Genomic DNA, 24,016 nt, shown 5'->3' with positions numbered 1-24,016 from the left:
AGACTCTCTTCCTCTATACCTTCTCAGGAGACATCATGTGACTAAATTGGACCCAGACAGCCTATCTAAAATAATCCTCCCCATCTCAAGCTCTATAACTTGCAAAATATTTGCAAAGTTCATTTTGCCATGTAAGGTAACATTCACAGGTTCCAGGAATTGAGTTTAAACTAATTTGGGAGGTTATTAACTCTGCCTATCGCAATTCACTCTCTGGCCTTCAAAGATTTACGTCCATCCACATGCCAAATGCAACATCCTCCAAAGTCTCATCATATTACAGCACCAACTAGAAGTCCAAAAAGCTCATCTAAACCTCATCAGCTCAAAAGTTCTAAATGTCATCATCTAAATCATCTAAATTGGGTAGTAGTTGCTGTCACTTACCTTATTTGCTTACAACCAGAGGAAGAATGAAATACTTAGACAAGAATGCCAGTGAGACAATTCCATATTCCAGTTGTTTCTCAGAGTTATAGTAATGTTATAAAGAACAGAAAACATCACATTTGGAAATTAATAATGAGGGTAGGAATATGGGAAAAAATGTGGTTTTCTGACCAGTTTTCTCAGCAGGGAGTTGATAGTACATAGAATAAAGAATTAAAGAAATAGAAGCTTGAATAGATCATTCAAGGTTATGGAGGCAGCTTTCTGAAGGACAAAAAACTTCTATAAAAAGAAATGGGTTATAGAGGGCAGAGCCAAGATGGCAGCATGAGTAGGACAGTGGGAATCTCCTCCCAAAAACATATATATTTTTTAAAATACAACTATCCCTAAAAGAGAGACCAGAAGGCACAGGACAACAGCCAGACCACATCCACACCTGCGAGAACCAGCGCTTGGTGAAAGGGGTAAGATATAAGCCGCAACCCAGCGGGACCCGAGACCCCTCACCCCAGCTCCCGGCGGGAGGAGAGGAGTCAGAGCAGGGAGGGAGAGGGAGCCCAGGCCTGCTAAACACCCAGCCCTAGCCATCCGCACCAGAGCGCAGACACACAGTGCATGCGTGGGGGGCTGAAAACTAAGGAAGCAGGACAATAAGACCTGTGAGCGGGTCCCGAAGCAGGCACCCCGGATACAAAGAAAAGCGAGTGTTTTTTGAAAGTCTTAAAGGGACAGGACTGCACAGCTGGACAGAAGCATCCCGGGTCACAGTCCAGCAGCTGGAAATTCCAGGGAACTCCGGGCACACTAACCCCCTGGGCAACAGCTCTGAGAGCCCTCATGGAGGTAAACAGCCAAACAGCCCCCCATCCATTACCCCTCTGGGACCCCGCCATAGCAGAGCAGGAGCCTGAGGCTGGCCACGCCCACAGCAAGGGAGCTTCCTCCATACCAGCGGGTGATACAGAGACACAGTCTACATGCAATTGCCCACTAGGGGTCGCAGTTGTCCCAGTAAAGTAAGGCCAGAGCCAAGTGGAAAGAGTCTTGACTCCCCCCCCAGCTGACAGACAGTCAATAGCACACCACTTCATCTATCAACATAAAAAGGCAAAAAATTTGATCCAGACAAGACTAATCCAGACAGCTTCGACATCATCTATATCTTCCCCTGAGAAGGAACCTGGTGAGATAGATTTAACCAACCTTCCTGAAAAAGAATTCAAAACAAAAGTCATAACCATGCTGATGGAATTGCAGAGAAATATGCAAGAACTAAGGAGGGAGAATAGAGAAATAAAACAATCTCTGGAAGGACTTCAAAACAGAATGGACAAGATGCAAGAGACCATTAATGGACAAGAAAACAGAGAACAGGAACGCAGAGAAGCTGATGCAGAGAGAGATAAAAGGATCTCCAGGAATGAAAGAATTTTAAGAGAACTGTGTGACCAATTGAAACAGAACAATATCTGCATTATAGGGGTGCCAGAAGAAGAAGAGAGAGAAAAAGGGATAGAAAGTGTCTTTGAAGAAATAATTGCTGAAAACTTGCCCAAACTAGGGGAGGAAATGGCCTCTCAGACCACAAAGGTACACAGAACTCCCATGACAAGGGATCCAAGGAGGGCAATACCAAGACACACGATAATTAAAATGACAAAGATCAAAGACAAGGAAAAAGTATTAAAGGAAGCCAGAGAGAAAAGGCCACCTACAAAGGAAAACCCATCAGGCAATCATCAGACTTCTCAACAGAAACCCTACAGGCCAGAAGAGAAAGGCATGATATACTTAAGGCAATGTAACAGAAGGTCCTCGAACCAAGACTACTGTATCCAGCATGATTATCATTCAAATATGAAGGAGGGATTAAACAATTCCCAGACAAGCAAAAGTTGAGGGAATTTGCCTCCCACAAACCACCTCTACAGGGCATCTTACAGGGACTGCTCTAGATTGGAGCATTCCTAAAAAGAGCACAGAACAAAACACCTAACATATGGAGAAGGGAGGAGGAGGAATAAGAAGGGAGAGAGATAAAGAATCATCAGACCGTGTTTATAATAGCTCAATAAGCAAGTTAAGTTAGACAGTAAGAGAGCAAAGAAGCTAACCTTGAACCTTTGGTAACCACAAACTTAAAGCCTGCAATGGCAATAAGTACATACCTTTCAATAATCACCCTAAATGTAAATGGACTGAATGCACCAATCAAAAGACACAGAGTAATAGAATGAATGAAAAAGCAAGATGCATCCAAATGCTGCTTACAAGAGACTCACGTCAAACCCAAAGACATGCACAGACTAAAAGTCAAGGGATGGAAAAAGATATTTGATGCAAACAACAGAGAGAAAAAAGCAGGTGTTGCAGTACTAGTATCAGACAAAATAGACTTCAAAATAAAGAAAGTAACAAAAGATAAAGAAGGACATTACATAATGATAAAGGGCTCAGTCCAACAAGAGGATATAACCATTCTAAATATATATGCACCCAATACAGGAGCACCAACATATGTGAAACAAATACTAACAGAATTAAAGGAGGAAATAGAATGCAATGCATTCATTTTGGGAGACTTCAATACACCACTCACTCCAAAGGACAGATCCACCAGAAAGAAAATAAGTAAGGACACAGAGGCACTGAACAACACACTAGAACAGATGGACCTAATAGACATCTACAGAACTCTACATCCAAAAGCATCAGGATACACATTCTTCTCAAGTGCACATGGAACATTCTCCAGAATAGACCACATACTAGGCCACAAAAAGAGCCTCAGTAAATTCCAAAAGATTGAAATCCTACCAACCAACTTTTCAGAGCACAAAGGCATAAAACTAGAAATAAATTGTACAAAGAAAGCAAAAAGGCTCACAAACACATGGAGGCTTAACAACATGCTCCTAAATAATTAATGGATCAATGACCAAATTAAAATGGAGATCCAGCAATATATGGAAACAAATGACAACAACAACACAAAGCCCCAACTACTCTGGGATACAGCAAAAGCAGTCTTAAGAGGAAAGTATATAGCAATCCAGGCATATTTAAAGAAGGAAGAACAATCCCAAATGACTGGTCTAATGTCACAATTATTGAAACTGGAAAAAGAAGAACAAATGAGGCCTAAGGTCAGCAGAAGGAGGGACATAATAAAGATCAGAGAAGAAATAAATAAAATTGAGAAGAATAAAACAATAGCAAAAATCAATGAAACCAAGTGCTGGTTCTTCGAGAAAATAAATAAAATAGATAAGCCTCTAGCCAGACTTATTAAGAGGAAAAGAGAGTCAACACACATTAACAGAATCAGAAACGAGAAAGGAAAAATCACAACAGATCCCACAGAAATACAAAGAATTATTAGAGAGTACTATGTAAACCTATATGCTAACAAGCTGGGGAACCTAGGAGAAATGGACAACTTCCTAGAAAAATACAACCTTCCAAGACTGACCCAGAAAGAAACCGAAAATCTAAACAGACCAATTACCAGCAACGAAATTGAAGTGGTAATCAAAAAACTACCAAAGAACAAAACCCCGGGCCAGATGGATTTACCTCGGAATTTTATCAGACATACAGAGAAGACATAATACCCATTCTCCTTAAAGTTTTCCAAAAAATAGGAGAGGAGGGAATACTCCCAAACTCATTCTATGAAGCCAACATCACCCTAATACCAAAACCAGGCAAAACCCCACCAAAAAAGAAAATTACAGACAAATACCCCTGATGAATGTAGATGCAAAAATACTCAACAAAATATTAGCAGACCGAACTCAAAAATACATCAAAAGGATCATACACCATGACCAAGTGGGATTCATCCCAGGGATGCAAGGATGGTACAACATTCAAAAATCCATCAACATCATCCACCACATCAACAAAAAGAAAGACAAAAACCACATGATCATCTCCATAGATGCTGAAAAAGCATTCAACAAAATTCAACATCCATTCATGATAAAAACTCTCAACAAAATGGGTATAGAGGGCAAGTACCTCAACATAATAAAGGTCATATATGATAAACCCACAGCCAACATCATACTGAACAGCGAGAAGCTGAAAGCTTTTCCTCTATGATCGGGAACAAGACAGGGATGCCCACTCTCCCCACTGTTATTCAACATAGTACTGGAGGTCCTAGCCACAGCAATTAGACAAAACAAAGAAATACAAGGAATCCAGATTGGTAAAGAAGAAGTTAAACTGTCACTATTTGCAGATGACATGATATTGTACATAAAAACCCTAAAGACTCCACTCCGAAAGTACAAGAGCTAATATCGGAATTCAGCGAAGTTGCAGGACACAAAATCAACACACAGAAATCTGTGGCTTTCCTGTACACTAACAATAAACTAATAGAAAGAGAAATCAGGAAAGCAATTATATTCACAATAGTATCAAAAAGAATAAAATACCTAGGAATAAACCTAACCAAGGAAGTGAAAGACCTATACCCTGAAAACTATAAGACACTCTTAAGAGAAATTAAAGAGGTCACTAACAAATGGAAACTCATCCCATGCTCCTGGCTAGGAAGAATTAATATTGTCAAAATGGCCATCCTGCCCAAAGCAATATACAGATTCTATGCAATCCCTATCAAACTGCCAACAGCATTCTTCAATGAACTGGAACAAATAGTTCAAAAATTCATATGGAAACACCAAAGACCCCGAATAGCTAAAGCAATCCTGAGAAGGGAAAATAAAGTGGGAGGGATCTCACTCCCCAACTTCAAGCTCTACTACAAAGCCACAGTAATCAAGACAATTTGGTACTGGCACTAGAACAGAGCCACAGACCAATGGAACAGAATAGAGGCTCCAAACATTAACCCAAACATGTATGGTCAACTAATATTCAATAAAGGGGCCATGGACATACAATGGGGAAATGGCAGTCTCTTCAACAGATGGTGCTGGCAAAACTGGACAGCTACATGTAAGAGAATGAAACTGGATCACTGTCTAACCCCATACACAAAAGTAAATTCGAAATGGATCAAAGACTTGAATGTAAGTCGTGAAACCATAAAACTCTTGGAAAAAAACATAGGCAAAAATCTCTTAGACATAAACATGAGTGACCTCTTCTTGAATATATCTCCCCGGGCAAGGGAAACAAAAGCAAAAATGAAAAAATGGGACTATATCAAGTTGAAAAGCTTCTGTACAGCAAGGGACACCATCAATAGAACAAAAAGTTATCCTACAGTATGTGAGAATATATTCATAAATGACAGATCTGATAAAGGGTTGACATCCAAAATATATAAAGAACTCACACACCTCAACAAACAAAAAGCAAATAATCCAATTAAAAAATGGGCAGAGGAGCTGAATAGACAGTCCTCTAAAGAAGAAATTCAGATGGCCAACAGACACATGAAAAGATACTCCACATCGCTTGTCATCAGAGAAATGCAAATTAAAACCACAATGAGATATCATCTCACACCAGTAAGGATGGCTACCATCCAAAAGACAAACAACAACAAATGTTGGCGAGGTTGTGGAGAAAGGGGAACCCTCCTACACTGCTGGTGGGAATGTAAATTAGTTCAACCATTGTGGAAAGCAGTATGGAGGTTCCTCAAAATGCTCAAAATAGAAATTCCATTTGACCCAGGAATTCCACTTCTAGGAATTTTCCCCAAGAATGCAGCACTCCAGTTTGAAAAAGACAGACACACCCCTATGTTTATCGCTGCACTATTTACAATAGCCAAGATATGGAAGCAACTTAAATGTCCATCAGTAGATGAATGGATAAAGAAGAGGTGGTACATATACACAATGGAATATTACTCAGCCATAAGAAAAAAACAGATCCTACCATTTGCAGCAACATGGATGGAGCTAGAGGGTATTATGCTCAGTGAAATAAGCCAGGCGGAGAAGGACAAGTACCAAATGATTTCACTCACATGTGGAGTATAAGAACAAAAGAAAACTGAAGGAACAAAACAGCAGCAGAAGCACAGAACCCAAGAATGGACTAACAGTTACCAAAGGGAAAGGGACTTTGGAGGACGGGTGGGAAGGGAGGGATAAGGGTGGGAAAAAAATAAAGGGCTCATTACGATTAACATGTATAGTGGGGGGGGCACGGGGAGGGCTGTGCAACACAGAGAAGACAATAGTGATTTTTACAGCATCATACTATGTTGATGGACAGTGACTGTGAATGGGTATGTGGGGGGGACTTGGTGAAGGGGGGAGCCTAGTAAACATAATGTCCTTCATGTAATTGTAGATTAATGATACCAAAATAAAACTAAAAAAAAAAATGGGTTATAGAGAGGAATAAGTGGGATGAAATAAAAATATGTACATTTTTTTCTTAGTTTTACATAGAGGAATATCAACATATATCACTTAAAGTTAAGTTAAAAAAATCTGTGTAGCACAATATATCAACAAAGTAAGCAGTATAACCAAAAAATAGATTTAGGATCAATTTCTATTATATCCATAAATGTAAGTGGGATAGACTAAAAACTGCCAGATTGTCTTTTTTTATACAGTTGTAACTACTTATAGAGACTTTTAAGTGGGTAACTAAGTGAAACTCATAGCTAGAAAATATCATAGAGGGCAACTGGACCTACCTCCTTATTTATAGACAGAGAGGTGAGAAGAAGTCAAGAAAATTATGATATCTCAATTAGTGTTCATTCTTCTTAATAAATCATACCTCACCTTCAATTTGGTGATTAGGGGTAATATTTAAAAATGGTAGAGTGAAAAATTATCTAATTATATATCCCAGTAATTCTTATTACTATTTCAGAAATGTGCTTTGTAGAAAAATCACTGTAAAATAATGAAAATCTTACTACATGTCAGTATAATTCCAGGGGCAAATTGTCCTCGTTGTTTACCCACTAATTTCTCTTCCTTCATAGGAAAGTTCATTAAGTGGAAAATTGATTCAGTTCTCTGCACATTCATTGAAGAAGTAAGTATGGAAACTAAACTTACTTTGAGTTACACTGTTAGATTCTATGGAACACTAAAATATAAGATTACTCCTTTGTTAAAATCATGTCATAACAGGACAAATCTCATTTAATGAACAGAGTATTTATACATTATTTTTTCATGTGCTAGATTGTTATGGTTCCATGTGTTTCTGTTTTCTGGAGATTGAAAACTTCTTATATGAAGATTTTTCATATAAAAGTATTAGTAGAAAATAAATTTGATTTGTAACTTAAAAGCTGGTGCCAATGTTTTTGTTGTTGTTTTCTGAAGAATCTTATGCTTCAGAACTTTTGAAGGATGAGTGTATTTCCCCTATATTTTAAAAATAGCTTCTATTCTAGATATTGTCTATAAGTTATAAATGAATTTAAGTGGAAATATATGTCTCTAATAAGAAACTGATTATCTTTTTAAAAGTCATTTCTGATTAAAGCAAAACAAGAAAAACTGAAAGTAATATGAACACATGGATACTTCTTACATGATCTTTTAATATATATGCCAAACAACAGACAAGCATCAAATTTAGGATTATTGTCAGTAAAATTGAGAATGAGATAAGAATACTCACTTGCAAGAGTTCTATAACATTGCTTTGGAATGAGCAGTCAGTACAACAGAATAAAATAGAAGATATAAATTTGAGGAAGGAATAAAGAGACAAATTTATCATCATTTTCTGATTATATGATTATTGTCTTAGTTCAGTCTACTATAACAAAATCCCATAGACTAGGTGGCTCTTACACAACAGAAATTTATTTCTCGCAATTCTGGAGGCTGAGAAGAACAAGATCAAGGCACCTGCAGATCTGGTTTCTGGTGAAAGCCTACCTCTTGGTTCATAGACAGCTGCCTTCTCACTTTGTCTTCACAGGGTGGAAGGGACAAGGGAACTCCCTGGGGTCTGTTTTGTAGGGGCACCAATTCCATTCATGAACGTTTTATACTCATAATCTTATCACCTCCCAAAGGTACCATCTCCTAATACCATCACACTGAAGATTAGGTTTCAACATAATGGATTTGGGGTGGGGAGGGCACACTCACTATATAGCAATTATATACATAGAAAAATCATATACTAAAAATGTCCAAGAAACATTAAGAATTGAATAGTGGGCCCCTTTAATGTTATTGTACAAAAATAACTTTCCCATGTGCCAACAATAGCCAATTAAAAAAAAACTGGAGCAGGGAAGATCTCACAGTAGCAAACAAAAAGATAAAAAGCCATAGAAGTAAATTTAAGATTAAAGAAGAAAGCTTTTGAAAGCTTTTAAACTCTCCTAAGACTAGATCAATGTATTTAAGTAAATGAAAAGACAACACTCTCTTGGATAGGAAATTCAACAAGTTTATTATAAAACGTTTTAAACATACACAAAGTAGAGAGAATTAATTATAATGTACCTCATGCAGGTTCAAGAATATCAGTTAGTGACTAATCATGTTTTTTAATATTCTTCTATTCCCCATCTCGTATTACTTTGAAGCAAAAAGGAGATACATCATTTTATCCTTAAATATTCCAGTGTCTCTAAAAATCAATAGGTTTAAATATACACACAATAATATTGTCAAACTCAAATATTAAAAATAATTCTCTAGTATTACCAATTCAGTTAGTGCTTCATAAATGTTGTATTGATTTTCAACAGTCATGAAAACAGAAAAATACTGTTTTCTCCTTGAATTAGAATCCAAAAAAGTCTATAGTTTACAGTTTTAAAAAAGTAGTTTGTCCTTTAAAGTTTCCTTTAGTATGAATTTTGCTGATTGCATCTCCATGGTATAAACATATTTGTCTCTTTAGTGTATATAACATAAATTGCAGGTTAGATACGGAAGTTGGATCTAATTTAGGTTCTTGTTTTTCTTTCAAGACTACTTTGTCTTTGGTCATGCATTTTTCCGTGAAAAGGCAAGTAATGTTTGGTTTTCTCTCTTTTAGTTGATAATTAATGCCCAAGCTTATTAATCTGTTAAGTATTGCAAAACAACAATATTCAATTTTTCCTCCATTACTTCTTAACTGGAATATATTTATAAAAAGAAACTGGTTATTTTCTATTTGATTACCCAGTGGTATAATTTATGTAGAAATTCAAGATTCTTTATTCATTTTCTTTCTACTTCTAAAAATATTCATTTAGCTTACTAGCATTATCCAGTGGTGACCAATTTATTGTTGTTACAGTTGTTGTATGGTGCTGTATGTTCCAATCTACTGTAATTATTATCCTTTTGATACTTAGATTGTTCTAAATTGGCCAGAGGCAGCGCCTTTAAATTCGCTCTAGAGTTCTTGCATTCTTTTGACATAACCCTAATAGGCTTTACTTATTTCCTTTGCCCTTGCTCTGAAAAGACACTTCAGGACTCTCTTACTAATTTTTTTTCTCTTTTCCTCACATTTATAATGAACCATACCTTCAAAGAGCACTGTTTCCTTTGCTACCACATGGTATTATTCATAGACCATAATTTGCATGCTAGGGGGTTATTTAAAGGTGACAGTACTTATATTTTTTAATTCAATGAAATATCAAATAAAATGCCAGCAGGTTATTTTATAATTAACAAAGAGACAAGATCCATTTAGTATATTTAGGAATAATAATAAGAGAATAGCTCTTTCATGTTCAAACAAATGACAAAGCTTCAAAAATCAATACAACATTATACTACAGAGGAAACAGAAAATAGACCAAAGGAAAAGTGTCATTCCCTTCAAAATGAGGGGATAGGAACAGACAATTATTATTATTGTTAATTATTATTATTTAAGAATATTCAATAAGTGTTATTGGGATAATTGGCTATTTATATCCTTAACCATAAAAAGGTATATACACCTTAACACCAAAATAAATTCCAGATGGATGAAAGATTTAATTAAAAAAGTATAGATGGTTCTATTTACTAACTTGAGGGTGGAAAAGGCATTTCAAATTAAAACTTAAAACCTATAAACTGTAAAACAATACTGAATAAGAAATTTGATCATACAGAATTTTAAACTTCATATATAAATATATATGAAGTCAAAAGACAAATGACAAACAGGAAATCTTACACAAATATGATGTAGAAGGGAGATTAATTTCCTTACTTCACAAAGATCACCTCAAAGTAATTAATCAGAATTAAGTAAATAAATACTTTACCCAGTTGAAAAATCAGAAAAGATATGAATAGGCAATTAACAGAAATTAAAAATGCCCAATAAAGATGAAAAGAACCTCTAATCATATTTAAATAAATATATATCAAAATAATAATATGTCATTTTTAAATATCTGTTACAAGTTGAATTATGTTGCCCCAAAAAGGTATGGAGTCCTATAACCTCCAGTCCCTCAGAATGTGACCTTATTTGGAAGTAAGATTGTTGCACATGTAATTAGGTAAGATGAGATCACATTAGATTAGAATGGTCTCTTAATCCAATATTACTGGTGTCCTTATAAGAACTGGCCATCTAAGGATACAAAGGCACAGAGAGAATACTGTATGATATGAAAGGTATGTTCTGTCAGTGAGAATAGTACATGAAAATGCCCATCTATGATTGTAGGCATTACTGTTTTGTGTGTATGTGTTTTTTTATAATATATAATTTTTTATTGAGGTATTATTGATATACACTCTTGTGAAGGTTTCACATGAAAAACAATGTGGTTACTACAATCACCTATATTATCAAGTAGCTCCCATACCCCATTGCAGTCACTGTTCATCAGTGTGGTAAGATGCCACAGAGTCACTACTTGTCTTCGCTGTGCTACACTGTCTTCTCCATGATCCCCCCAACACCATGTGTACTAATCATAATACCCATCAATCTCATTCTCCCTTCCTCCCCACCCACCCTCCTCCACACCTCCCCTTTGGTAACTGCTAGTCCATTCTTGGAGTTTGTGAGTCTGCTGCTGTTTTGTTCCTTCAGTTTTGCTTTGTTGTTACACTCCACAAAAGAGGGAAATCATTTGGTATTTGTCTTTCTCTGCCAGGCTAATTTCACTGAGCATAATACCCTCTAGCTCCATCCATGTTGTTGCAAATGGTAGAACTTCTTCCTTTCTTATGGCTGAATAGTATTCCATTGTGTATATGTGCCACATATTCTTTATCTGTTCATCTACTGATGGACACTTAGGTTGCTTCCATATCTTGGCTATTGTAAATAGTACTGCAATAAACATAGGGGTGCATGTGTCTTTTTGAATCTGAGAACTTGTATTCCTTGGGTAAATTCCAAGGAGTGGAATTCCTGGGTCAAATGCTATTTCTATTTTTAGTTTTTTGAGGAACCTCCATATTGTTTTCCACAATAGTTGAGCTAGTTTACATTCCCACCAGCAGTGTAGGAGGGTTCCCTTTCTCCACATCCTCGCCAGCATTTGTTGTTCTTAGTGTTTTCGATGCTGGCCATCCTAACTGGTGTGAGGTGATATCTCATTGTGGTTTTAATTTGCATTTCCCTGATAATTAGCAATGTGGAGCATCTTTTCATGTGCCTGTTGGCCATCTGAATTTCTTCTTTGGAGAATTGACTGTTCATATCCTCTGCCCATGTTTTAGTCGGGTTATTTGCTTTTTGGTTGTTGAGGCATGTGAGTTCTTTATATATTTTGGATGTTAACCCCTTGTCAGATATGTCATGTACAAATATATTCTCTCATACTGTAGGATACCTTTTTGTTCTGCTAATGGTGTTGTTTGCTGTACAGAAGCTTCTTAGTTTTATGTAGTCCCATTTGTTCATTTTTGCTTTTCTTTTCCTTGCCCAAGGAGATGCTTTCAGGAAAAAGTTGCTCATGTTTGTATTAAGGAGATTTTTGCCTATGTTGTCCTCTAAGACTTTTATGGTTTCATAATTTATGAATTATGAATTTATGAATTATGAATTATGAATTCAGGTCTTTGATCCATTTCGAGTTTACTTTTGTGTATGGAGTTAGACAATAATCCAATTTCATTCTCTTGCATGTAGCTGTCCAGTTTTGCCAACAACAGTTGTTGAAGAGGCTGTCATCTCCCCGTTATATGTCTCCTTTATCGTATATTGATTGACCATATATGCTTGGGTTTATATCTGGAATCTCTAGTCTGTTCCACTAGACTATGGGTCTATTCTTCTTCCAGTACCAAATTGTCTTGATTACTGTGGCTTTGCAGTAGAGCTTGAAGTCAGGGAGCGTAATCCTCCCAGCTTTATTCTTCCTTCTCAGGATTGCTGTGGAGATTCATGGGCTTTTGTGGTTCCATGTGAATTCTAGAACTATTTGCTCTAGTTCATTGAAGAATGCTCTTGGTATTTTGATAGGGATTGCTTTGAATCTACAGATTCCTTTAGGCAGGATGGTCATTTTGACAATATTAATTCTTCCTATCCATGAGCACAGGATGTATTTCCATTTATTGGTATCTTCTTTAATTTTTCTCATGAGTGTCTTGTAGTTTTCAGTGTACAGGTCTTTCACTGCTTTCATTAGGTTTATTCCTAGGTATTTTATTCTTTTGGATGTAATTGTCAATGGAATTGTTTTCCTGAGTTCTCCTTCTGGTAGTTAATCTTTAATGTATAGGAATGCAACAGATTTCTGTGTATTAATTTTGTATCCTGCAACTTTGCTGAATTCAGATATTAGATCTAGTAGTTTTGGAGTGGATTCTTTAGGGTTAATGTACAATATCATGTCATCCGCAAACAGGGACAGTTTAGCTTCTTCTTTACCAATCTGGATGCCTTCTTTTCTTTGTGTTGTCTGATTGCCATGGCTAGGTCCTCCAGAACTATGTTGAATAAAAGTGGGGAGAGTGAGCATCCTTGTCTTGCTCCCGAACTTAAAGGAAAAGCTTTCAGCTTTTCGCTGTTAGGCATGGTGTTGGCTGTGGGTTTGTCATATATGACCTTTATCCTGTTCAGGTACTTGCCCTCTATACCCATTTTGTTGAGGGTTTTTATCAGGAATTGATGTTGAATTTTGTCAGATGCTTTTTCGGCATCTATGGAAATGATCATGTTGTTTTTGTCCTTTTTGTTGATGTGGTGGATGATGTTGATGGATTTTCTAATATTGTACTATCCTTGCATCCCTGGAACAAATCCTACTTGATCATGATGGATGATCTTTTTGATGTACTTCTGAATTCAGTTTGCTAATAATTTGTTGAGGATATTTGCATCTATGTTCATCAGGGATATTGGTCTGTAATTTTCTTTTTTTGTGGTGTCTTTGCCTGGTTTTGGTAGTAAGGTGATGCTGGCCTCATAGAACGAGTTTGGAAGTATTCCCTCCTCTTCTACTTTTTAGAAAACTTTAAGGTGGATGGGTATCAGTCTTCACTAAATGTTTAATAAAATACAGGGGTGAAACCATCTGGTGCCAGGGTTTGTTCTTAGGTAGTTTTTTTGATTACCAATTCAATTTCTTTGCTGGGAAATGGTCTTTTCATATTTTCTGTTTCCTCCTGTGTCAGCCTTGGAGGGTTGTATTTTTCTAGCAAGTTGTCCATTTCTTCTAGGTTATCCAATTTGTTATCATATAATTTTTCATAGTATTCTCTAATAATTCCTTGTATTTTTATGGTGTCCATAGTAATTTTTCCTTTTTCATTTCTGATTCTGTTTATGTGTGAAGACTCTCTTTTTATCTTGATAAGTCTCTGCTAGGGGGTTATCTATTTGGTTTATTTTCTCAAAGAACGAGCTCCTGCCTTCATTGATTCTTTCTATTGTTTTATTCTTCTTGATTTTACTTATTTCTGCTCTAATCTTTATTATGTCCCTCCTTCTACTGACTTTGGCATCATTTGTTCTTCTTTTTCTAGTTTCATTAATTGTGAGTTTAGACTGCTCATATGGGATTATTATTCTTTCCTGAGGTAGACCTGTATTGCAATATACTTTCCTCTTAGCATGGCTTTTGCTATGTCCCACAGATTTTGCCTTGTTGAGTTATTCTTGTCATTTATCTCCGTATATTGCTTGATCTCTGTTTTTATTTGGTCACTGATCCATTGGCTATTTAGGAGCATGTTGTTAAATCTCCATGTGTTCGTGGGCTTTTTTGTTTTCATTGTGTAATTTATTTCTAGTTTCAAAGCTTTGTGGTCTGGGAAGCTGGTTGGTACTATTTCAATCTTTTTTATTTACTGAGGCTCTTTTTGTCACCTAGTGTATGATCTATTCTTGAAAATGTTCCATGTGCACTTGAAAAGAATGTGTATTTTGCTGCTTTTGGGTGGAGTGTTTTGTAGATGTCTATTAGGTCCATCTGTTCTAAAATGTTATTCAGTGCCTCTGTGTCCTTACTTATTTTCTGTCTGATTGATCTGTCCTTTGGAGTGAGTGTAGTGTTGAAGTCTCCTGAAATGAATGCATTGCATTCTATTTCCCCCTTCAATTCTGCTAGTATTTGTTTCACATATGTAGGTGCTCCTGTGTTATGTACATAGATATTCATAATGGTTATATCTTCTTGTTGGATTGACTCCTTTATCATTATATAATGTCCTTCTTTGTCTGTTCTTACTTTCATTGTTTTCAATTCTGTTTTTGTCTGATATAAGTACTGCTACTCCTGCTTTTTTCTCCCTTTTATTTGCATGTACTCTCTTTTTCAATCTCTTCACTTTTATTCTGTGTATGTCTTTGGGTCTGAAATGAGTGTCTTGTAGGTGGCATATAGATGGGTTTTGTTTTTTTTAATCCATTCTGCCACTCTGTGTCTTTTGATTGGTGCATTCAGACCATTTACTTTTAGGGTAATTATCAGTAGGTATGTACTTGTTGCCATTGTATTCTTTAGATTTATGGTTACCAAAGTTTCTAGGGTAATTTCCTTACTATCTAATAGTCTACCTTACCTCACATAGTATTCTATTACAAAGACAATCTAAAGGTTCTTTTTTTTTTCCCTCCTTTTTCTTCCTCCTCCATTCTTTATATATTAGGTAACATATTCTGTACTCTTTGTCTATCCCTTGACTGACTTTGGGGGTAGTTTATTTTATTTTGCATCTGCTTAGTAATTAATTTTTCTACTTTCTTTACTGTGTTTTTGTTTCCTCTAGTGACAGCTATTTATCCTTAGGAACAACTTCCATCTATAGCAGTCCCTCCACGATACACTGTTGAGACGGTTTGTGGGAGGTAAATTCTCTCAGCCTTTGCTTATCTGGAAATTATTTAATCCCTCCTTGCAATTTAAATGATCATCTTGCCGAGTAGGGTATTCTTGGTTTGAGACCCTTCTGCCTCATTGCATTAATTATATCATGCCACTCCCTTCAGGTCTGTAAGGTTTCTGTTGAGAAGTCTGATGATAGCCTGATGGGTTTTCTATTCTGTGTGATCTTTTTTCTCTCTCTGACTGGTTTAGATAATCTTTCCTTATCCTTGACCTTTGTCATTTTAATTTTTATATATCTTGGTGTTGTCTTCTTTGGATCCCTTGTGTTGGGAGATCTGTGCACCTCCATGGCCTGAGAGACTATTTCCTTCCCCAGATTGGAGGATTTTTCAGCAATTACCTCCTCAAAGACACTTTCTGTCCCTTTTTCTCTCTCTTCTTTTTCTCATATAATGCAAATATTGTTCCGTTTGGATTTGTTGCATAGTTCTCTTATTATTTTTTCATTCCTAGAAGATCCTTTTTTCTCTGTGTGCCTCAGATTCTTTGTATTACTCCTCTCTAATTTCTATACCATTTACCAACTCCTCCACTATATATAATCTGCTTTTAAATCCCTCCATTGTATGTTTCATTTCTGATACTGTGTTCTGTAATGATTGAATCTCTGTCCAGAATTCTTTGATTTCTTGAATATTTTTCTGTACCTCCATGAGCATGTTTATGATTTTTATTTTGAAATCTCTTTCAGGAAGATTGATGAGTTCAGTTTCACTTGACTATTTTCTGGTGTTTGTGGGATTTTGGTTTGAACCCGGTTCTTTTTTCATTTCATATTTGTATGTGCTGCTCTCTAGTGCCCAGAAACTCTACTCCCTGGAGCTGCTTAGCCCCTGGAGTGATGTTGGAAGTTGCGGGTGATTGGCACTGGTACCTTGGTGGAGGAAAGAGCTATTTTCTGTTTCCTGTCTGCTATGCCTGCCTCCACTGCCAGAAACAGTGGCCCATGCCCACAGGTGTCAGCCTCTATGCTTTGCGTTTGTAGCTGCCATAGGCGGGCATTCCCTCTGGCTGGCCTGACACCAGGGCAGGCTTCACCAGTTTGCAAGCAGGTGTGCACTGGCTGGGAGGAAGGCACAACAGGCCACGTATCAAAGTGGGGGTCCTTGAAGCTGCATAGCCAGCCACAGGGATGGAGCACCTGAAAGTTCCCAACCTGCTGTGTAGAGTGCGCCCAGACAATTTTGTCCACCTATTCTTTCTCCTGAGTAGCAAGTTCTGTGCAATCCTTGCCTCTTTAGCAGCCCTCTTGCTGTTAGGAAGTCTCTCAGACTGCCCGCCTTTCTTTTGTCACAGAGTAGCCAGATGTGGATCCCTGTTTACCACAAGCAGCTGGAATGTTTGTCTTTCCAGGTATTCCACCTGTCTTAGCTTTCCAACCCTACCAATCTCCAGTGCACCATGCAATGTAGGTTCGTGCTCCCAGAGAAAATCTCCAGGGATGGGTGTTCAACAGTCCTAGGTCTCCACCCCTCCTCACTCTGTTTCTCTTCCTCCCATCGGTGAGCTGGGATGGGGGAAGGGCTTGGGTCCTGCCGGATCAAGGCTTTGGTATATCACCCTGTTCTCTGAGGTCTGTTCTCTTATCCAGGTGTATGCAGTGTTTTGCAGCCTTCTTTTGTGTTGCTCTTTCAGAATTATTTATATTACTTATATTTTCGTATTATATGTGGTTTTGGGAGGAGGCCTCTGTCTCACCTCTTATGCTGCCATCTTTCATGTATGTGTTTTTTAAACTATGTCAATTATTACTTTATATATCTCGAATATAAAGGCATATAGAAATAAAAAAATTTTTCATCTGTTATTATCATTAAATATCCCTTTTTATGTCTAATACTACTTCTTGCTTTGGAGTCTACTTTGTCAAGGGCCAAAATGGGAATGCAAAATTTAAGGAGACGCTTATACTTTGGTGCTGACTCTGCACTTGCTGGTCCCTGGGAATAAGTACTTCCTTAAATTTTGTACTCTTCATGAGGCATTCACTCTCTCATACAAGTGACTGATTTACTTGCACTTGCTTGTCTTTTTCTGGTTCCAGCTCTGCTTTATCTAATGTTTATGTAGCAACTCCAGCATTCTTTTGGTTAGTGTTCGCTTAGTTCTTTATTCTTTATCCTTTATCTCTTTTGTGTTCTTATATTAAAATATCTCTATTTACAAATAGTACATAGGTGTATTTATATTTTCATAAAGTTTGACAATTTTAATCTCTTAATGGAAATGCTTAATCTATTTAAACTAGATAGAGTTATGACTATAGATCCATACATGAATTTGCTTATCTTTAAAAAAAATTGTCACCTTTTTCTTTTAATTTTTTCTGCTTCCTTTTATCAGTATTTTTAATTCCATTTTATGTGGCTGACTAAAATCAACATGGCTATTGTATTAAGATATTGTATTAAGTTTATTCAGAGTCAAAGGGAAGATAATAACCTGGGAGTTTATTCTGTTAAAAAGTTCTGAGTTAACAACTCCATGAGCTCTTTGTTTAGAGACAGTTTATATGCAGGAGTATGTGCAAGGAAGAGGTTACATTAATCAATACATCAATTAGTGTGCCACGGATATATATGGTTAGTTTCTTAAAAGTATAGGCTATGGAGGAGGGGTGGAAGTGGCGGGATGAGTAGAGCAACGGAAATCTCCTCCCAAAACCACATATATCTATGAAAATATAACAAAGACAACCCTTCCTAGAATAAAGACCAGAGGACACAGGACAGTATCCAGACCACATCCGCACCTGAGAGAACCCAGCGCCTCGCGAAGGGGGTAAGATACAAGCCCCGCCCCGGTGGGAGCCGAGCGCCCATCCCCCCAGCTCCCGGCGGGAGAAGAGCAGGCAGAGCGGGAGGGAGACGGAGCACAGGGCTGCCGAACACCCAGCCCCAGCCATCCGGGCCAGAGTGCAGACACAGTATGTGCCCAGGGGGCCCTGGATGCTAGGGAAACAGGGCAGCAAGAACAGTGAGCGGGCACCAGAGGCCGGGTGACGGAGGACATAAGAAAAGCACGCGACCATTTTTTTTTTTTTTTTTGCTGTTTTGTTCTGGCGAGCGCTTTTTGAAAGTCTTAAAGGGATAGGGACCCCAATACTAGGGAAACAGGGCAGCAAGACCAGTGAGCAGATGCCTGACGCTGGCGCCGGAGAATAAAGAAAAACGAGCGGCCACTTTTTTTTTTTTTTAATTTAAATTTTTTTTTTTTTTTTTGTAGTCATTGTTTTGTTTTGGCGGGTGCTTTTTGGAAGTCTTAAAGGGGCAGGGTGGGACACTTAATCCAGAGGTAGGGAATCCGGGGATCTCTGGGCACCCTAACCCCTGGGCTGCAGGGAGCAGGGAGGCCCCTTATGGAGATAAATAGCCTCCAGGCCGCTCCCCCTCCAACCCGACTCCACCACTTTGGAGCAGAGGCCTGAACCAGGCCACACCCACAGCAACAGCGGAGATAAACTCCATAGCAGCCGGGCAGGAAGCAGAAGCCCTGTCTGCGCGCAGCTGCACAGCACAAGCCACTAAAGGTCGCTGTTCTCCCAGGAGAGGAGGGCCAGAAACCAACAAGAAAGGAAGTTCTTCCAGCCGTCACTCGTCCCAGCTCTGCAAACTATTCCTATCACCATGAAAAGGCAAAGCTACAGGCAGACAAAGATCACAGAGACAACACCAGAGAAGGAGACAGACCTAACCAGTCTTCCTGACAAAGAATTCAAAATAAGAATCATAAATATGCTGACAGAGATGCAGAGAAATATGCAAGAGAAATGGGATGAAGTCCGGAGGGAGATCACAGATGCCAGAAAGGAGATCGCAGAAATGAAACAAACTCTGGAAGGGTTTATAAGCAGAATGGATAGAATGCAAGAGGCCATTGAAGGAATTGAAACCAGAGAATAGGAATGCATAGAAGCTGACATAGAGAGAGATAAAAGGATCTCCAGGAATGAAACAATGTTAAGAGAACTGTGTGACCAATCCAAAAGGGACAATATCCGTATTATAGGGGTTCCAGAAGAAGAAGAGAGAGGAAAAGAGATGGAAAGTATCTTAGAAGAAATAATTGCTGAAAACTTCCCCAAACTGGGGGAGGAAATAATCGAACAAACCACGGAAATACACAGAACCCCCAACAGAAAGGATCCAAGAAGGACAACACCTTTTGAAAGTCTTAAAGGGATAGGGCCCCCAATACTAGGGAAACAGGGCAGCAAGACCGGTGAGCAGATGCCTGACGCTGGCGCTGGAGAATAAAGAAAAACGAGCGGCCACTTTTTTTTTTTTAATTTAAATTTTTTTTTTTTTTGTCTTATAAGACACATAATAATTAAAATGGCAAAGATCAAGGACAAAGAAAGGGTTTTAAAGGCAGCTAGAGAGAAAAAGGTCACCTATAAAGGAAAACACATCAGGCTAACATCAGATTTCTCGACAGAAACCCTACAGGCCAGAAGAGAATGGCATGATATATTTAATACAATGAAACAGAAGGGCCTTAAACCAAGGATATTGTATCCAGCACGACTATCATTCAAATATGACGGTGGGATTAAACAATTCCCAGACAAACAAAAGCTGAGGGAATTTGCTTCCCACAAACCACCTCTCCAGAACATCTTACAGGGACTGCTCTAGATGGGAGCACTCCTAGAAAGAGCACAGCACAAAACACCGAACATATGAAGAATCGAGGAGGAGGAATAAGAAGGGAGAGAAGAAAAGAATCTCCAGACAGTGTATATAACAGCTCAATAAGCAAGCTAAGTTAGGCAGTAAGATACTAAAGAGGCTAACCTTGAACCTTTGGTAACCACAAATTTAAAGCCTGCAATGGCAATAAGTACATATCTTTCAATAGTCACCGTAAATGTAAATGGGCTGAATGCACCAATCAAAAGACATAGAGTAATAGAATGGATAAAAAAGCAAGATCCATCTATATGCTGCTTAAAAGAAACTCACCTCAAACCCAAAGACATGTACAGACTAAAAGTCAAGGGATGGAAAAACATATTTCAAGCAAACAACAGCGAGAAGAAAGCAGGGGTTGCAGTACTAATATCAGACAAAATAGACTTCAAAACAAAGAAAGTAACAAGAGATAAAGAAGGACACAACATAATGATAAAGGGCTCAGTCCAACAAGAGGATATAACCATTTGAAATATATATGCACCCAACACAGGAGAACCAGCATATGTGAAACGAATACTAACAGAACTAAAGGGGGAAATAGACTGCAATGCATTCATTCTAGGAGAATTCAACACACTACTCACCCCAAAGGACAGATCCACTGCGCAGAAAATAAGTAAGGACACGGAAGCACTGAACAACACAGTAGAGCAGATGGACCTAATAGACATCTATAGAACTCTACATCCAAAAGCAACAGGATATACATTCTTCTCAAGTGCACATGGAACATTCTCCAGAATAGACCACATACTAGGCCACAAAAAGAGCCTCAGAAAATTCCAAAAGATTGAAATCCTTCCAACCAACTTTTCAGACCACAAAGGCATAAAACTAGAAATAAACTGTACAAAGAAAGCAAAGAGGCTCACAAACACATGGAGGCTTAACAACACGCTCCTAAATAATCAATGGATCAATGACCAAATCAAAATGGAGATCCAGCAATATATGGAAACAAATGACAACAACAACACTAAGCCCCAAGTTCTGTGGGACACAGGAAAAGCAGTCTTAAGAGGAAAGTATATAGCAATCCAAGCATATTTAAAAAAGGAAGAGCAATCCCAAATGAATGGTCTAATGTCACAATTATCGAAATTGGAAAAAGAAGAACAGATGAGGCTAAAGGTCAGCAGAAGGAGGGACATAATAAAGATCAGAGAAGAAATAAATAAAATTGAGAAGAATAAAACAATAGCAAAAATCAATGAAACCAAGAGCTGGTTCTTCAAGAAAATAAACAAAATAGATAAGCCTCTAGCCAGACTTATTAAGAAGAAAAGAGAGTCAACACCAATCAACAGTATCAGAAACGAGAAAGGAAAAATCACGACGGACCCCACAGAAATACAAAGAATTATTAGAGAATAGTATGAAAACCTATATGCTAACAAGCTTGGAAACCGAGGAGAAATGGACAACTTCCTACAAAAATACAACCTTCCACGATTAACCCAGAAAGAAACAGAAAATCTAAACAAACCAATTACCAGCAACAAAATTGAAGCGGTAATCAAAAAACTACCAAAGAACAAAACCCCCGGGCCAGATGGATTTACCTCGGAGTTTTATCAGACATACAGGGAAGACATAATACCCATTCTCCTTAGAGTTTTGTAAAAAATAGAGGAGGAGGGGATACTCCCAAACTTATTCTATGAAGCTAACATCACCCTAATACCAAAACCAGGCAAAGACCCCACCAAAAAAGAAAACTACAGACCACTATCCCTGATGAACGTAGATGCAAAAATACTCAACAAAATATTAGCAAACCGAATTCAAAAATACATCAAAAGGATCATACACCATGACCAAGTGGGATTCATCCCAGGGATGCAAGGAAGGTACAACATTCGAAAGTTCATCAACATCATCCACCACATCAACAAAAAGAAAGACAAAAACCACATGATCATCTCCATAGATGCTGAAAAAGCATTCAACAAAGTTCAACATCCATTCATGATAAAAACTTTCAGCAAAATGGGAATAGAGGGCAAGTACCTCAACATAATAAAGGCCATATGTGATAAACCCACAGCCAACATTATATTGAACAGCGAGAAGCTGAAAGGATTTTCTCTGAGATCGGGAACTAGACAGGGATGCCCACTCTCCCCACTGTTATTTAACATAGTACTGGAGGTCCTAGCCACGGCAATCAGACAAAACAAAGAAATACAAGGAATCCAGATAGGTAACGAAGAAGTTAAACTGTCACTATTTGCAGATGACATGATACTGTACATAAGAAACCCTAAAGACTCCACCCCAAAACTACTAGAACTGATATCGGAATACAGCAAAGTTGCAGGATACAAAGTCAACACACAGAAATCTGTGGCTTTCCTATACACTAACAATGAACCAACAGAAAGAGAAATCAGGAAAACAACTCCATTCACAATTGCATCAAAAAAAATAAAATACCTAGGAATAAACCTAACCAAAGAAGTGAAAGACTTATACTCTGAAAACTACAAATCACTCTTAAGAGAAATTAAAGGGAACACTAACAGATGGAAACTCATCCCATGCTCGTGGCTAGGAAGAATTAATATCGTCAAAATGGCCATCCTGCCCAAAGCAATATACAGATTTGATGCAATCCCTATGAAACTACCAGCAACATTCTTCAATGAACTGGAACAAATAATTCAAAAATTCATATGGAAACACCAAAGACCCCGAATAGCCAAAGCAATCCTGAGAAAGAAGAATAAAGTAGGGGGGATCTCACTCCCCAACTTCAAGCTCTACTATAAAGCCATAGTAATCAAGACAATTTGGTACTGGCAGAAGAGCAGAGCCACAGACCAATGGAACAGACTAGAGAATCCAGACCTTAACCCAGACATATATGGTCAATTAATATTTGATAAAGGAGCCATGGACATACAATGGCGAAATGACAGTCTCTTTAACAGATTTTGCTGGCAAAACTGGACAGCTACATGTAGGAGAATGAAACTGGACCATTGTCTAACCCCATATACAAAAGTAAACTCAAAATGGATCAAAGACCTGAATTTAAGTCATGAAACCATTAAACTCTTGGAAGAAAACATAGGCAAAAACCTCTTAGACATAAACATGAGTGACCTCTTTTTGAACATATCTCCCCAGGCAAGGAAAACAACAGCAAAAATGAATAAGTGGGACTATATTAAGCTGAAAAGCATCCGTACAGCAAAAGACCATCAATAGAACAAAAAGGAACCCTACAGTATGGGAGAATATATTTGAAAATGACACATCCGATAAAGGCTTGACCTACAGAATATATAAAGAGCTCACACGCCTCAACAAACAAAAAACAAATAACCCAATTAAAAAATGGGCAGAGGAACTGAACAGACAGTTCTCCAAAAAAGAAATACAGATGGCCAACAGACACATGAAAAGATGCTCCACATCGCTAATTATCAGAGAAATGCAAATTAAAACTACAATGAGGTATCACCTCACACCAGTAAAGATTGCTGCCTTCCAAAAGACAGAGAACAACAAATGTTGGCGAGGCTATGGAGAAAGGGGAACCCTCCTACACTGCTGGTGGGAATGTAAGTTAGTTCACCCATTGTGGAAAGCAGTATGGAGGTACATCAAAATGCTCAAAACAGACCTACCATTTGACCCAGGAATTGCACTCCTAGGAATTTACCCTAAGAATGCAGCAATCAAGTATGAGAAAGAT

General features: G+C 37.8%; 1 long non-coding RNA gene across 1 annotated transcript in view; it reads left to right on the top strand.

Annotated features, from left to right (window-relative positions):
- LOC118910387 (uncharacterized) overlaps positions 1-24,016 on the top strand; it is a 57,274-nt gene that overhangs the window by 1,748 nt on the left and 31,510 nt on the right. The window contains exon 2 of the long non-coding RNA XR_008997495.1: positions 7,334-7,386. This is a non-coding gene — a long non-coding RNA (uncharacterized LOC118910387). The remainder of the gene's footprint in view (positions 1-7,333; positions 7,387-24,016) is intronic.

This window comes from Manis pentadactyla, chromosome 1, assembly GCF_030020395.1.
Source record: "Manis pentadactyla isolate mManPen7 chromosome 1, mManPen7.hap1, whole genome shotgun sequence".
Lineage (NCBI taxonomy): Eukaryota > Metazoa > Chordata > Mammalia > Pholidota > Manidae > Manis > Manis pentadactyla.
Note: the sequence above shows the minus strand (reverse complement) of the source record. Positions and strands in the feature narration are given on the sequence as shown.